Source organism: Giraffa tippelskirchi, chromosome 5, assembly GCF_054371585.1.
Source record: "Giraffa tippelskirchi isolate mGirTip1 chromosome 5, T2T-mGirTip1v1.2.pri, whole genome shotgun sequence".
In the NCBI taxonomy this organism is placed as follows: Eukaryota; Metazoa; Chordata; class Mammalia; order Artiodactyla; family Giraffidae; genus Giraffa; species Giraffa tippelskirchi.
The window spans coordinates 11,779,430-11,796,917 of NC_137279.1; the positions used below are offsets into that span (position 1 = coordinate 11,779,430).

The window sequence follows — 17,488 nt, forward strand, 5'->3', positions numbered from 1 at the left end:
CTGGCACATAATAAGTGCTTAATAAAAATGGCGCTAGTGGTAAAGAACTCTCCCGCCAATGCAGGAGATGTAAGAGATGTGAGTTCAATCCCTGGGTCAGGAAGTTTCCCAAGAGGAGGAAATGGCAGTCCATTTCAGTGTTCTTGCCTGGTGAATCCCATGGATAGAGGAGCCTGGCAGGCTACAGTCCATGGAGTCATGAAGAATCTGTCACAACTGCAAAAATGTGTTGAAACCAGGAACATCCCTGGATTCTTCTCTAATATATTCAGTGGTGGTTGTTGGGAGACCCTGTTTCTCTGTGTTGTTCCACTCTGATTCTCACTATTTTCTTTTTGAAAATAATTTTATTTATTCATTTATGGCTCTCCTGGGTCTTTTTTTTTTTTTTTCTTGCTGGGTCTTTGTTGCTTTGCGTGGACTTCTCTAGTTGCAGCGAGTGGGGGCTATGGTCTAGTTGTGGTGTGTGGGCTTCTCATCGTGGTGGCTTCTTTTGCTGCAAAGCATAGGGTCTTGTTGCATGGGCTTCAGTAGTTGCAGTGTGTAAGCATAATAGTTGCAGTTCCCGGGCTTTAGACCACAAGCTCAATAGTTATGGTGCATGGGCTTAGTTGTTCCAGGGCCTGTGGGATCTTCCCGGACCAGGGATCGAACCTGTGTCTCCTGGATTGGCAGGCAGATTCTTTACCATGGAGCCACCAGGGAAGCCCATTGATACTTACTCTTGACTTCACTCTATTTGTACCCTGCCTATTGCCTTGGCACCCTTGGGTACCCTTCCACCCCCAATGTACCCAGACTCTGGTTCCTCAAAAGCCAAGTTCAGTTTAGAGGTGGCTCTTCTCAGCATACTCTGTCCCACTCACCCTTGCTCAATTCTTCCTTTAGATTTGGCAGCAATCAGAGAGCAAATAAGCATTTTTAATGCCCATTGTTGAACAGAAGGAAACTGGAGCCCAAAAATGAAGTACTTGCCTCAGGTAGCTGTTCTTATAATAAAGAGGTCTTAGGTCACAGATTGTCCATGTGTTAGAAACTTTTCCAAATTCTCTAACTCCATAACAAGCTGAATAGAAGGAAATTAAATTCTCTGGGATGACATTCAGGGGCTTGGTAGATTGCCACTCTGTCTTGCCCACACGTGAGAAAATGCGTGACAGAAGGTAATCAATGAGCTCCGTCCCCCCTCCCACTCACTTTCTCTGGAAAGCTCTGATTTTAGGTGTGAGGTCCACCTGCCTTTGGAGAGGTTAGTAAAACTCCTGGAACTCGTCCGTCAGCCTAGATCTCAGCAGTTCGATCCCTTTATGAGGATCTCCCTCCCATTCACTTCCACTCAGACGTTCTTTTCCGTGTCTTGCAATTTGACACTTACCCATGAAACATCAAGAAAAGTCACTTAAAATTGGATTTTTTTTCCATCAAAATGTCGAAAATAACAAGATTCAGAAGGAGATTGTAGTAATAAACTTGACCTCTTTCTTACCTCCTTTGGCCGTTCCTTGGCATTCCCTTCTCAGCATTACCATGGAAACCGCTGACTCCTTTCTTGTCAGGGTGATTATACCTTTTCAGATTTTGACAACTGGAAGATACAAGTGAAAGAAATCCAGACTCTTTCATTCTTGCTCCCCCTTCCACTGATGCTGCTTATGCAAATTGGAGAAAATGGGCTTTGTTATGTTTTATTTTGTATTCTGCTGACAAATACAGTGCATCTGTGAAGTGCATGTGTGAGAGAAGACTGGTTGCCCAGACGTTTGGGGAAGCATCAGATTTTCTTGCTTTTATTATGTTACTTTAACTACCTGTTTGACAGATACAGTAATCATTACAGATTGGAAATAGCTTTGTCAGACAGCAATTTCCTGTGATGGGCAACCTCAGAAGTGTGCATAATGTATTGAGTTGACATCTTGCAGGGAGATCCAGGAAAAAAAAAACAAACTTGTGAAAGAGAAAAGCTTATTTTAGCAACAGACTTGGAAATTTCACAGACGTTATAGAGTTCTTCTAAAGCTAAGCATGATTTTTTCTCATCAGCTGCTAATTAAGGACATTAATTTATGTATTTGTTTGATACTGGAGACATAAGGCTTAGTTCAGCATGAGTTACAATTTATCATAGTTTCATTGTCTTTTAGGTAATCTAAAATTATACTTTCCAATAAGTGATTTATGAGGAGTTTATAAGTATTCTTATTAAATCAGCATTTTTTTTAATGTATCATTCTCTGCCGTTATGTACCTCTGGAGACTATTAAAGTTTATTACTCAGTGTTCATTTTAATAAGAACCTTCTGACATTCCCCAGGGCCTGAGAAAAACTCTCCATGAGTTTCTGCCCAATACTGAATGTGGCTTTGGTGGTAAGGCAGTCCTCTTCATCAATACTTTGAAGGGAGAAAAAAGTCGATGGTTCAGATTTCAGCTTTGAGGCAATGGCTTAGGCCAGAGCTTCCTGGTCGTTTTTACTTCATGACTCACTTGTAAACTTCCAAATCTGCAGCAGCAAACCTGGCATGCAGTGAATGGGTGCACATCTGGAAAACAGGAGGGTTGATGGCTGCTGGTGAGGTGTATCCTAGCTGCCACATGTCCCATGCACCTGAAGTTGGCTGAGTCCCGAGTTCTGACTCTGGAGGGAGAAAGGAGAGACAAGGACTTGCGGGGACATTGAAAAGGGTCCTAGACTGTTGGGCCTGCGTTGTTCTGGAAGTATTTTAATTGAAAAAAATTGTCTGAGATTCAGACAAAAAGCCAAACTCACTTCCCAGACAGCCGTGGAGAGAAAGATAGAACCTCTGCCTTCCAGACACCCTACCCTATTACACACATGAAACCATCGTATATCCCAGTTGAGATGTTAAGAGTTTAACACTTGAGAATAGGACTACAGGCCTTCCTTCTCTACTATCTGATATTTTAATTCTGTTTCATAAGCTATGCAATAGTACACTCAAACTGCCTTTCTTATTATGCTGAATTTGGCCTGAGATCTACTGGCCGTCACTGTTGCTTGCCAAGCAGTAGTTCAGTGTTGTCTGTATAGTAGTGTTTGTTTCTGTAATTATTTAAATAAATATTTTATTGCATATAATCCTTAATATTTAAACGTGTGGAAAACAGAGAAACCGAATTATTGACATTAGTGATGAAACTATTGAGATGAAGATTATTCTCCCCCCCACCCCACCCCTGGAGCGTTTAATTTTTAGGTTCAATCAATGCTTATCAGACCTGAGTTGCCAGGGATGTTCAGTTGTAAAGGAAGGGGAAAAAAATAAAGGGCATGTTGGCAATATGTTGTTGAAGATGGTCTAAATGGCGTGATGTAATCAGGGATTTTCCTTTGTCTTTTAGCCTTTTTGGAATAGATCTTTCCCTTGTAATACGTAAGGCCATTGTTCAACTTTTCCATATTTGGTGTTCATGTGTCTTCTTAGGAATTCATCATGTGTAAAAATTAAGAATTATCTCTCTAACCCATCACCTTTTTGCCTTTCTGCAAATGGATGCTATTAGTTTAAGAAAATGTCTTTGCCTACTAATACGCTAGCATAGCTATTTATCATTATATGTGTTAAAATCTAGGTGTTCATGTTGCCAGTTTTCAAAACTATAAACTCATTTTTAACACTTTGTTTACCACAAATGCTATTTTTATATTTTATTGTATGTCTACCTTTGAATAGATAGGGAAATCTTCCCAGGGAGACTACTTTTTAGAATTATTTAAATGCAACTATAATTGCCCTGGGATTTTAAAACAAAAAGGAAATAAAACAATAAACCCAGTAGATATTACTGCTAACATTTTTTTAAAACAATTATTTTTCTAAAAATCTCTACTTTTGTGACCTTGAAAGGCATAGACAGGAAATGGAAATAGTGGGTAGAGGTTGATTATTCCTACAGGACTAAGTCCTCAAAAATAAATTGAAATTAAATTATTATTAGCTTTTACCCAAAGTATCTATATTAAGAAGGACAATGGGATAACACTGTATTGACCGACACTAGAAAGTGAACGAAAACACATTCATGTTATAATGTTAAATCTCCAGCACACTTGCTAAATCTGGCCTTCTGTTTAAATTCTTCCAGTCCCTGAGATAAGTACTGAAATGTATTAGTCCTGTATGCACCTGTGATGAAATACAGATTAGATGAAATACTAATGTAATTCAGTATAATTCCAACATAGTAAGAATGTTACTCCAAAATGATAGACTCCTTTCGTTTTTTTTTTTTTTTTTTAACTGAGATAGAAAGATGTTATACTGCTGTCTTTGAAGATGCAAAATGGGGCTGTCAGCCAAGGAATGCTGGTGACCTCTAAAAGCTGGACAAAGAGAAATAAGGAAACAATTTTTTTTCCTAGAACCTCCAGAGGGTGCACAGTCCTGCCTGTATGTTGATTTCAGCCCAGTGACACCCATTTTGAGCTTCTGATTCCCAAACAGTAGGATAATAGATTTGTGTTATTTTAAGCCCCTAAGATTGTGGCAATTATTTCAGCAGCCATAGGAAATGGATACACTGATTACTGTTAATATTTTGATAGCACATGGAAAGAAAAGATGACTCCTGCCCCTCAGTGCTATGAAATGGAACTGTATTTGATCTAAGCCAGGCCATGGTAAACCTATTGGCCTTGTTGGTAGTGGTTTAGAAATGGACCTGTGTCTCAGTTCCATTCAGTGAGGCATAAAGGGAAGACTGATGGTACAGAGACCTCCTGGGAAGGATTTTGCTCCTTTATATAAACCGCTTTTGAGATGAGAAATCTTCCCCCTTCCTGCCTGCCCTGACCAAAACTAAGGGAGGTTATAATGGTTGAAGCTGCACTGAAAGACTTGATAACCATGGTGGTGAAATCTGTGGTAATAAGAGACTGAAAAATGTGGTCAGAAGGAACTAATGACTGCTTGAGGTGAAGAGAAGCTTGATATATTTCCATTACTGAATCGTGAAGAGAAAGCGTTGAACTTGCAGTTCAGGCAAATTTAGTTTTCTGCAGGGAGTTTGTGGTTGATTCAGGAACATTAGATCATGAACTTAAGATGTTCTGTCCCAAAACAAGCATTGAACAATACACTGGCATCATTGTTCCAGTGTAGGGCTGGAAACTCACACAAAGCATTTCAAAAAAATCTGTTTCTTCCACTGAGCTTTTTATGAAAGGACAAACAAATCAAGTCCCTTATATTGAACTTGACCAAGACAGACTTGCTACAGAGAGGCGTTCCATGTAAGATGGGTCTCTCTGGAAGCTTCTATAAAGGAATTTCTCTCTCTGGAGAGCCTCCTTCTGTTTTTCCTGTGGTGGTAAAGAGAAGCCCAGTGGCATTTCCAGTTATCTAGGTCAGAAATCTGAGCCTCTGCATCTTTCCCTCCTCTCCTTTCCCTCATCTAACACCTACCTGTTGCCTTTACTGTTTCCCGTGTCTGTGTCCTCCTCTGTTTCTTTCTTGGTTCAACCTTTCACAGTCACGAGTCTGGGTAACTACCATCATCTCCCAATATGTCTTCCCATCCCCCTCTAACCCAGGCTCCAAACTTCAGGCAAATGATGCTTTCAAAATGCAGAGCTGATCATCGCCAGCTCCAGCCTCCCAATTATTTGATGCCTCCTCATTCCCTACAGGGTACTGTCCAAACTTGTGAGCATTCACCACGGAATAATAACAGCCAGCATATGGCTCTTCATTGAGATCTCTGGCTAGGACTTTTCCTTCTAGCATCTGTAAGTCTAGTCAGTCAGGAGGAGACCTTCAGGTCTCTGATGGAGCCCGGCTATTTCATTCCTCCCTCCCTGCCTTCCATCGTGTTGCCTCCTGTCCAGAAATTGAAGCCCTTCACCACTCTACCAACTTTGGTCAAACATCACCACTTCTGTGATGCTGCTCTGGCCCTCTTCTCGGTTCTCAGGGGGAATGGCCATGTCCTCCCTGGTGCTACACCCTCCTTCAGTACCATTTCTGTCTTATCTCTGTATGACTTTCTTACTGTGTTATATTTTTGATAGTCTTAGAAATTGTTCTTCCCATGTTAGAGAGTGAACTTCTATAGAATAGGAATACCATTCTTAAGTTGTCTGTCTTTATTTCAAGCTCGCTACAGTACCTGTTACATACAGGATACTCAATTTCAGAGATAAATAAATAAATACATATTGGTGGGATTTTAGAAAGTTAACTTCAGAATTGACGTTTTTAGAGCAAAAGGAAACTTTTATGTATTATCTTGAATTTCTACATTATTTATATCATATATTTTATATATAATTTTATATGTTATTTAGTCCAACTCTTTCATTCTGTACTTCTAGACTGCACTGATCAAGTTGCCCTTTAAACACTTGAAATGTGGCTCTTTTGTACTCGAATGTTCTATAATGATACTATTTTAAATATATAAGACTAAATAAAATAGATAATTAAATTTAACTTTGCCTCCTTGTTTTTGCTTTTTTAAATGTATGACTACTGGAAAATTTTAAATTACTTGTGTGATTCATGTTTGTGGCTTACCTTATATTTCTTCTGGACAGTGTGGTTCTAGAACAGGAGTTGACGAACTCAGGTACATGGGTCAAATCTGACCAACCACCTGTTTTTTGATGTCTATTAACAAAAAAAAAAAATTTTTTTTTTACATTTTTTTTTTTCCAGTTTCATTCTGATTATTTTCATGGTTGCATTTTGAATGTTTTTGTATATACCTACCTAATAGCCTTGATTTTGCTTCTGGGCCCAAAGTCTAACATATTTTTAATCTGACCCTGTAAGAAAAAGATTGTTGATTCTGTTGTAAAAGATAAGGCCTCCTGTGGTGACTTAAAGTAATGACGATAACAACATGAAACAGTAGATATTGCCTTAATACTAATAGCTCACACATCACATATTCTGCGTGTCGTGATCTGTTATGAGTGCTTTGCTTGTAGTAACTCATTTCATCTTCAGACCTTATTGCTGCTGCTGCTGCTGCTATTGTGCTCACCATAGTTTGGAATAGGTAATCAAGACACGAGGAAGGTAACTAACTTGCTGAAGGATGCACAACTGGTAAGTGTAGAGACGGAGTTTTAACTCAGGCATCTATTTTGAGGTTGAGAGGTCAAAGACAAGAGCCTTGAAGATGAGGATCACAGTGGCCAGCCTTCAGAAGTTGACAACGACCAGTTGAGAGCCATCATCGAAGCTGATCCTCTTAAAACTACATGAGAAGTTGTCAAAGAACTCAGTGTCAACCATTCTGTGGCCATTCGGCATTTGAAGCAAATTGGAAAGGTGAAAAAGCTCAGTAAGTGGGTGCCTTGTGAGCTGACCACAAATCTAAAAATCTTCTTTTTGAAGTGTTATCTTCGCTTATTCAACACAACAACAAGGAACCATTTCTCAATCGGATCATGACATGAGATTAAAAGTAGATTTTATACGACAACTGGCAATGAACAACTCAGTGGCTGGACCAAGAAGAAACTCCAGAGCACTTCCCAAAGCCAAACTTGCACCAAGAAAAGGTCATGGTGACTGTTTGGTGGTCTGCTGCCCATCTGATCCACTGCAGCTTTCTGAATCCTGACAAAACCATTACATCTGAAAAGTATGCTCGGTAAATCGATGAGATGCACCCCAAACTGCAATGCCTGCAGCTGGCATTGGTCAACAGAAACGGCCCAGTTCTTAACAACACCCAACCATACATCACATGACCAATGCTTCAAAAGTTGAACGAATTGGGCTATGAAATTCTACCTCATCTGCTTGACCTTTTGCTAACTGACTACCGCTTCTTCAAGCACCTCAGCACCTTTTTGCAGAGAAAATGCTTCCACAGCCAGCAGGAAGCATAAAATTCTTTCCAAGAGTTTGTTGAATCTCAAAGCATGGATTTTTATGCCACAGGAATAAACAAACTTATTTCTCATTGGCAAAAATGTGTAGATTGTATAAAGATGTGTTTGGGCCTAGTTATAATGATTTAAAATTCATAGTCTGAAACCACAATTACTTTTGCACTAACCTAATGGCTGACTTTATTTTTCTGAGCTCCAAAATCACTGCAGATGGTGACTGCAGCCATGAAATTAAAAGACGCTTACTCCTTGGAAGGAAAGTTATGATCAACGTAGATAGAATACTAAAAAGCAGAGACATTACTTTGCCAACAAAGGTCTGTCTAGTCAAGGCTATGGTTTTTCCAGTAGTCATGTATGGATGTGAGAGTTGGACTATAAAGAAAGCTGAGCGCTTAAGAATAGATGCTTTTGATCTGTGGTGTTGGAGAAGACTCTTGAGAGGCCCTTTGACTGCAAGGAGATCCAACCAATCCATCCTAAAAGAGATCAGTCCTGGGTGTTCATTGGAAGGACTGATGCTGAAGCTGAAACTCCAATACTTTGGCCACCTCATGCGAAGAGCTGACTCATTTGAAAAGACCCTGATGCTGGGAAAGATTGAGGGCAGGAGGAGAAGGGGACAACAGAGGATGAGATGGTTGGATGGCATTACCGACTCAGTGGACATGAGTTTGGGTGGACTCTGGGAGTTGTGATGGACAGGGAGGCCTGGAGTGCTGCGGTTCATGGGGTTGCAAAGAGATGGACGTGACTGAGCGACTGAACTGTACTGAACTGAACATCCATATAAGGGGAACTTCCCAGGCGGCTCAGGGTAAAGAATCCATCTGCTAGTGCAAGAGATGCAGGAGACACAGGTTTGATTCCTGGTTTGAGAAGATCCCCTGGAGTAGGAAATGGCAACCCACTTCAATGTTCTTGCCTGGAAGATCCTGTGTACAGAGGAGCCTGGCAGGTTACAGTCCCTGCAGTCACAAAGAGTCGGACATGACTTAGCATGTACTGAACACAGCACAGTACACACATGCATGTAAGGTTCTGCAGGTCAGTGATTTCTAACTCTATGTTATAAGTGGAATTTCTTGTGCAAAATGCAAGTTATATCTGTGAGTTAAGTGATTCGGATGAGAAACACCACTTCTGAAGATAAAGGAAGTTTGTTTTGGATAGTAAGTTTTGATCTACCCAATGAACAATTTAATGTTTTGATTTACATCTTTGATTTATAAGTATAATCACCAGTAAAAAGTACAAAACCCATCACTGTCTCATAGAAGATCCATGGGGAATTTTGGGGGTAATACTGCTTATTGTGAACTTTCTGTTTTAACACAGATTAAACACCTAGTTAATCTCATTTAGTAATTATTTTTGATAAAATAAGAGAAGGATAACATCAATTCTAAACCACATAATATAAGATTTTATAAATACAAGATTTAAAAAATGTCTCCATCAAACATATTTTTTCCTCTTTGATAGTGAAAACAAGTGAATCCTCAGTTCCAGAAACTTGCAGCCTCATTCAGGTATAGGCTAAATTGACTCATGGGTGTCAGCCAAATATGTGTTCCAGGAATGAATTTCCATCAGAGGCTTTATATGGGAAAGAAAGATGTATATGTTTTTCAACATTAATAGAAATCATACAGCCTAGTTTGTAAAATTTTCCTATAACTTGGGGGCAGATGTTTGGCTGAAGAGTCTAAATACTTTTTTTTTCTTAAAGCAACTATTTGTTGAGCACTTTCTACTTGGATGTCACCAAGATAAGAGCCTTACATGTTTTAAGATGTATGAGTTATTATTTGCATATTGCAGATAAGGAAAGTGAAGTTTAATAAGTTTTGCTAACTTTCTCAGATTCAAACTAGGCCTGTTTGACTTCAAAGTTCTGTAATGTAATACCACCTGTCTAATGACTTATATGTTTTAAACTGTTATAAATCAAGAATTATTTGAAAAGAGCTAAGGAGTTTCCTACTCTAAGGAATCTTATGGGGAGTCTTTTCATTAATCATCTAAACATGTAAGCATAGTCCTTCTAATTTAGTCTTTTAAAATAGCAACACATATTTATTTTTTGTGATTAGCGAGTGATTTAGGATGACAACATTGATTGGCAGGACATCTTTTTTCTCAGGGAGAACTAGAAACTTCAGTGACTGTGAAAAATTATCAGGGTAAAATTTTATAATCAACTAGAGTGGTAATGAGCTCCTTGCTTCTTTTTAGTTTAGCTTCTTAGGTCTTAACTGCTCTTGAAAGGATAGAATCTTTTCTGTCAGTGAACCACTATACTGGTTTGTTTTCTGCAGAGAATTAACAATACAATTTAAGGCCCAGTCCACTCAGTTTAAACCATGTTTAAGTCTTCATCTGTCAGGGTCTTTAGCAGTTGACAAGCATCAACCCGTTATTCATTCATTCTCAAAATATTGTTTGACAGCCTACTTTGGGCCAGATATTGTGAGTAGGTATTGCAGATTGAGTGTTGTACAAAACAACAACTATGGTATGCTTTCTGATGGACTTCAAATCTCATGAGGAAGATATTTCTTAAGTGAATAAATAAAGTTATAGAACGCAAGAGGAAGGGCAGTCTAACTCAGCATGAATTTTGGGAATAATAACTTTTAAGTAATTAAAAGTTAAATAACTTAATTTTTAATTACCTAAAATAACTTTAAATTGATTAAAAGCCAAGTAATTAAAAGCCATCAGGCTTCCCTCATGGTAAGGAATCCATCCGCCTGCAATGCAGGAGACCTGTGTTCGATCCCTGGATCAGGAAGATCCCATGGAGAAGGGAATGGCAACCCACTCCAGCATTCTTGCGTGGAGAATAGCATGGACAGAGGAGCCTGGAGGGCTGCAGTCCATGCAGTTGCAAAGAGTAGGACACAACTAAGTGACTAACACTACACTAATGCTGTAACCTTAATGCTCTTAAGTTATTGGAGTGATCTACTTAAGATTTATTGATTGCAAGATAGTTCCTATAAATGGTGCTTAAGATTGCTTGAGAAAATTTTATCTCTCAAGTTATTTAGAAATTCTAATACTGTATTTATTTTTTCATTGATCAATTTATTCTTTTATTCAGACATTGATAGAACTTGTATTGAGGGACAGTCATATAGCAGTCTTGGCTCTCAGGAAGCCAGAACCCATGGAGAGGTCAGCATATTGTTACCATATGATTAATGCTCAAATTTGACTGCTATGTTGTGAGAATATGGAGTTGGAGCAGCAAACTCCATCCAGGAGTTGGGAAATTTTTTTCAGGAGAGATGATACTACATCAGTGAACAGAGCTTTGCCTTGAGTAAAAGAGGGATGCATTCTAGGAAGAAGGAGCAGCATATGTAAGGGAATGCAAGTTTTATGTATTTGAGGGACAGAAGGAAGTTCAGCTGAGAGGAGTGTAGGAGTGTGGATGAAAAATGAATTTGAAGGGAGACACAGAACCTGCCCATGGGGTATCTGGGTGTCCTGCAGAAAAGGCTGAGTTTACTCCCAGCTGATCAGAAATCTCTGATTTTTGTTATTTATTTAGCAGTATAGTCTGAATTTTTCAAGTTTATCTTTCTACTGAGAGACACACTGGGAAAATGTGTGTCTTAGAAGCCAGTTTGAGGCTGTTAAAACACAAGTGAGAAATAAAAAGAAATAAAAATCTGGGCCTTGTGGGAGGATCGAGAAGGAAAGTAGACTTGAGAGACATTTGAAAAGTAAAGCTAATTGATTTTTGTTGTTGTTGAGCAGTATGATATACATGCAAAGAAAGGGAAAAGTCAAGATGGCCATCATATTTTTACATCGAGAGCCACTGGATTGTGACTCTGTTAGTTCAGAGAGAAAACGGGAAACAGAACAAGCATGGAGGGGGGCTGAGAGTAAATTGCCACGCTTGTGACACTCCCAGGCTGCATTGTCATGGGAAACATGAATGTGGAGGCAAAGATACCGAAGTGAATGAAGTCTAGGCCTTGCCCTAAAGGTGGGTATGATCTTGGGGAGGTGGCAGAATGTAGGCAGATCATTTCAGTAGAGCAGGTGTTTTAGTCTGCTTTGGCTTCTATAACAAAATATTACAGACTGGGTGGCTTATAAACTACAGAAACTTCTTCCTTACGGTTCTGGAGGCTGGAAGTCTGAAGTCAGAGTGCCAACATTGTTGGGTGATGACCTTCTGGGTCGCAGACTTCTCGTGTCCTTGCACAGTGAAACGAGTGAGGGAGCTCTGTAGGTCTCTTCTATCAGAGTACTAATCCCATTTATGAGAGTGGCACTCTCATGACCTAAGCGCCTCTCAAAGCTCCAGCTCCTAATACCATCACATGGGGCATTAGAACTTCAACACAGTCTTGGGAGTCCTGTAGACATTCAAACCGTAGCAGCAAGATTAGCTAAGATACAAATCACCATTAAATCACAGCAGTGGTTATAATATGTAGGATAAATACAAACCACAGCTTCCCAGTTACTCCTATTTGATAAAAGAATAGAGTCCAGGTAATGAGTTTCTAGGGCTTCCCTGGTGGCTCAGCTGGTAAACAATTTGCCTACAATGCAGGAGACCCAGCCCAGGTTCAATCCCTGGGTCAGGAGGATGCCCTGGAGTAGGAAATGGCAACCCACTCCAGTATTCTTGCCTGGAGAATCCCATGGACAGAGGAGCCTGGTGGGCTATAGTTCATGGGGTCTACACATTGGCACTGTTAGGTCTTTGATTTTTTTCTCCTGGGCAAGAATTTTGCCTGGTTCTATGAATTCTAGAGCACTCTTGATTATTTCTAACAAATAAATACTTATAAAAGAGTAATGAAAGTAGCATTTGCTTTCTTTTAAAATCTCACTTCCATTTCCATCCTTCTCCCACAGCTGCTCTTTTTGGCTGGAGTTTTAATTGTTTCCTTTCTCATATCCTTTTCCTCTGTATATTTTCCTCAGTTTTTTTTTTTTTTTTAAATATGGCACCATCTGAGTTTTTGCCATTACAAACATTATTATCCTCCAGTATCATTTACAGTGCCCTGAACTACCTTATCCTTGGGAAAAGAATGGAAAAAAAGATCTGAGTTTGATATTCAGTATATATTAACCTCACACATATTTGGCCAGTTTCTACAACTTTTATTCACAATTTCCACTGGGGATTTTTTTTTTTTATAAAGGGGCAACTAGAGAAGATATTATTTTAGGGATTTATACAATTTAAAGCTTCCTTGGTGGCTCAGTTGGTAAAGAACCCACCTGCATTGTGGGAAGACCTGGGTTCGATCCCTGGGTTGGGAAGATCCCCTGGAGAAGGGAACGGATACCCACTCCAGTATTCTGGCCTGGAGAATTTCATGGACTATTCCATGGGCTCGCAAAGAGTTAGACATGACTGAGCGACTTTCACTTTTATACAATTTAAAAAGATTCTTCTAAAGATAATTTTGGTGTGGCGGTTAAAGAGTGTAGTATATAGAACCAGTTATCCTAATTAAATATCCTTTTCATCATCTTATAATAGTGTATGTTACATTAGTCTCTAACGAGTTCTTGAAATTTTTACAAGCATAAATTTACTATTGTTATTTGGGGGGAGTTTACCTTACTTCTATTACTTAACAGCCAAGAAGTCCATTCTAGAGGAATGCTACAGATTCAGAGTTGCCATAGTGAACCTCCTGTGGGCAGCTTTTCTCAGCTGAATCCCCCTTCAGTTAAGGTGAATCCTTGGATGGCTCCTCACTGTGGAGCACGATGGCAAGGTCACAGGTGTAGAGCCCTGTACCAAGGTCACAGGACAAAAATCTCTGGAACTGACCAATCCCCATAGCAGCTGCTGCTATGAGCCTCCAGATCTAAACCTGCCAGTTCCCTGACCCCATATTGGGCAAAATACCCACCCTGCTGCCCACCCTGTAGCATCCTAACCAGTCACCTAATGCCACCCTTCCAATAGGAGTTTTCTCTGTCTTGATGCTGTAAAAAATTGGCTACTAGCCCATGAAAGGGGTCGACTCTCCCTTGATCCGGCCTGCTGTTCTAACAGCGTCTCCCACACTAGTAAACTTTATTCTCCTCTCATTCTGCCTCATGTCTGGAAATTCTTTTCCAGCCAGCGCACAGACCACGACACTAAGTATTAATATCAAGGCTAGGAATTTCATTTGCTTTCCACAGTCCCTGTTCTTTCTCTGATCTTTCTCTTACAGAAACAGAGAGATTATCACATACAAACTGATTATTTTTGCTTTAGTCCCTAACTTTCTATTGCTTTAGCAGGCCTTGTATAAACTAAAGTAGAAATGCTCCCGTTCCTTCAGCTACAGTTTCTTGTAAAATCTGCTTCTGAGACAGAATATGGAGTGGCAGAATTCATTTAAATCAGAACCAGTTTCCTACAGGATACAACATTCTTCAAAGTTAAGTTATTTTAACCAACACTTAAAAAGAAACTCTAACCTGGAGCCACAGTCCTCCTAGTTGGTGCCTCCCTGATCCTCAAATCAGCTTCAAAGTAGAAAGAACAAATTAAAATTCATCAGTCTCCTTTGTTAGTTGAAGAGTGGCTGATAATTGATACGAATACTGGTAACAACATTTTTTTTTCCCCTGAACCTGCAAACAAATTTTCACTCTTTGGCTACCTTAACTATAAAGAGGGAGATCGTAATATCCTGTTTATAGGCTTGTGAACAGCATCAAATATGGCACGTGAAAAACTATTTTGGATGTTAAATATAAGCAGTTATTGTTGCTGTTATTGTTTTTGGTAGTGGTGATTATAGTTTTAGATGTAAGAATGGGAGTCGTGTTAATACCTTATCTTCCTCAGCCCAAGGTACAGGGAATGTCAGTGGAGAAAAAAGTAAAAAACAGGGAGAAAGATGGTAGGAGAGAATTCTGAGAATGTGTCTGGGACAGAGTGGGAGAACCGATCAAGAACGACTTGTAAGATTGTAGGATGTTGCTTCCATAATAAGTGGAGCAGTCTTAATTTAATCAAAGTGGACAAGAGGTGGACATTTAAGGAGTACTTACACCATCACTGAGTTCTTAAAGGTGTTGTTTCACTGAATCTTCACAGCTATCCCCTGAAGCAAGTTTTATCGGATCCACTTTGCAGACGTGAAAACTGATGACAAGAGTATGCAGCATTCTCTTACGTCATCACACAACTAGTAAATATTAGAAGCCAAGATCAGACAGTGGAATATGGAAATCCACTAGAAAAGAAAAGAAGTAAGAACCGAGGTACAGGCATGTGTTGCCTAAAGGTGCTTGAATTTACTCCGCTTCCCCTTTGTCCCCCAACACTGTATTAGCCTATTGTTATTATTGTTTAGTCATGAAGTCGTGTCCAACTCTTTGAGACCCCATGGACTGTAGCCTACCAGACTTCTCTGTCCTTGGGATTTCCCAAGCAAGAATACTGGAGTGGGTTGCCAATTCCTTCTCCAAGTGATCTTCCCAACTCAGGGATCGAACCCGCGTGTCTTATGTCTCCTGCATTGGCAAGTTGGTTCTTTATCACCGTGCCACCAGAGAAGCCCAGTGAGGATGCAATTTTGACTTTATTTGACTATATAGGTATGAATAAAATTAGAATATGACTGGGTACTAGATGAAAATAAAGGATCAGAGCTGTGTTAAGTTTTTTAATGTATTATGTTATGTTGTTATTATTGTTATTGTTGTTATGTTATGTTATTAACATAACATTATGTTAATGTTGTTATGCAAGAAAATGTTCTTATTTTAAAAAATTCACCCTGAAGTACTTTGGAGTTAAATGTCATGGTATCTTGGATTTGCTTTTCAATAGCTGAGAAGGTGAAAAAGCAAGAAAGAGTGAGAGGACATGAGAGAGAAAAAGAGGGAGAGAGATAAAATCAGGCAAAATATTGGCAATCATTGAATCTAGGTGCTAGATGAACTGTGGTTTATTGTGCTCTTCTCTCTACCTGGTATCTATTTAAACTCTTTCATAATAAAATTTTTAAAAAAGAGTTCACTTGACTTCATAGGAGCCCAGTGGTAATGCCAGCATCAGTATATGACAAGTGAATGTGGCAAATACACAGGGCCAGCTTCCACCAAGCAGTATACATGGAAGTGTCATTTTATGTCACAAAATTATACTGTTAACTTTTCATGTGTTAGTACTTTTTGTAAAAAAAAATGTAGGAAGGGCAATAATATCTAAGTCTGTTTACTAGGAAAAACACTTGTATAATTGTTTTAATATGCTGTAGCTCCACATTTATTTTTAGCTTTCTTTGTTTTATTGGTTAATTAAAAACACAAACACTTCCTGGCGTAAGCAAAATCAGCATGTCACATCCACACCAGAAGAAGGTCATAATCACTTGTTCTGTCTCATTTGAACTTTGTGAAAAGATAAATTTTCACTTTTTAAAAGTTCACAAGTAGGAGGCAAATATATTTGCAAAGATTTTCCCCATTTAATTACAGTTCAAATAACAAGCACATTTTTAAAAGACATCTTTTTTTCACATTCACAATTCTAGTTTCCTATAATATAGATAATTGAAAACCTAACATTTGATAAAAGTTCTTCCCACTTTAAAAGATATATTCCTAGCTGTATTACTTAGGTCAGTATAGATTTTGCTCATTCTTTCTTATTTTGTTTATAAATATTTGTCTTCCCAACTTTTTTTTTTAATTTAATTTTTATTTTATATTGGGGTATAGTTGATTTACAATACTGTGTTAGTCTCAGGTGGACAGCAAAGTGATTCAGTTATAAATATACATATATCCATTCTTTTTCGGGGTTCCCAGGTGGCGCTAGTGGTAAAGAATTCACCTACCCATGCAGGAGGTGCAAGAGATGCAGGTTTGATCCCTGTGTCGGGAAGATTCCCTGGAATAGGTAATGGCAACTTGCTCTAGTATTCTTGCCTGAAAATTTCATGGGTAGAGGAGACTGGCAGGCTATACAGTCCCTGGGGCTGCAAAGCATCAGACACAACTGAGCATATGACAAACAATTCTTTTTCAGATTTTTTTCCCGTAAGGTCATTATATAATATTGGGTGGAGTTCCCTGTGCTATATACAGTAGGTCCTTGTTGATTATCTGTTTTATATATGCATGCATGCATGCTCAGTCGCTCAGTAGTGTCCGACTCTTTGCGGCCCCAGGACTGTAGCCTGCCAGCCTCCTCTGTCCATGGGATTCTCCAGGCAAGAATACTGGAGTGGGTTGCCGTTTCCTCCTCCAGGGATATCTTCCTGACCCAGGGATGGAACATGCATCTCCTGTATTGGCAGCCGGACTCTTTACCACTGCTGCTGCTGCTGCTAAGTCGCTTCAGTCGTGTCCGACTCTGTGCGATCCCATAGACGGCAGCCCACCAGCCTCTGCCGTCCCTAGGATTCTCCAGGCAAGAACACTGGAGTGGGTTGCCATTTCCTTCTCCATCTGAGCCACCTGCAAAGCCCCTATTTTATATGTAGTAATGTGTATGTGTTAAGGCCAACCTCCTAATTTATTCCTTCCCCCCACCTTTCCCCTTTGGTAACCATAACTTTGTGTTTGAAGACTGTGAGTCTGTTCTTGTTTTAGAAATAATAAGGTCATTTCTATCAT

The 17,488-nt window shown here is 39.4% G+C and overlaps 1 protein-coding gene across 1 annotated transcript in view; it reads left to right on the plus strand.

The window, feature by feature from the left end:
• The window catches only part of KCNK2 (potassium two pore domain channel subfamily K member 2), a 483,277-nt gene that overhangs the window by 83,545 nt on the left and 382,244 nt on the right, over positions 1 to 17,488 (plus strand). Inside the window, exon 2 of the transcript XR_014053975.1 lies at positions 14,958 to 15,147. The gene's annotated coding sequence lies outside the window, so the exon portion shown is untranslated. The remainder of the gene's footprint in view (positions 1 to 14,957; positions 15,148 to 17,488) is intronic.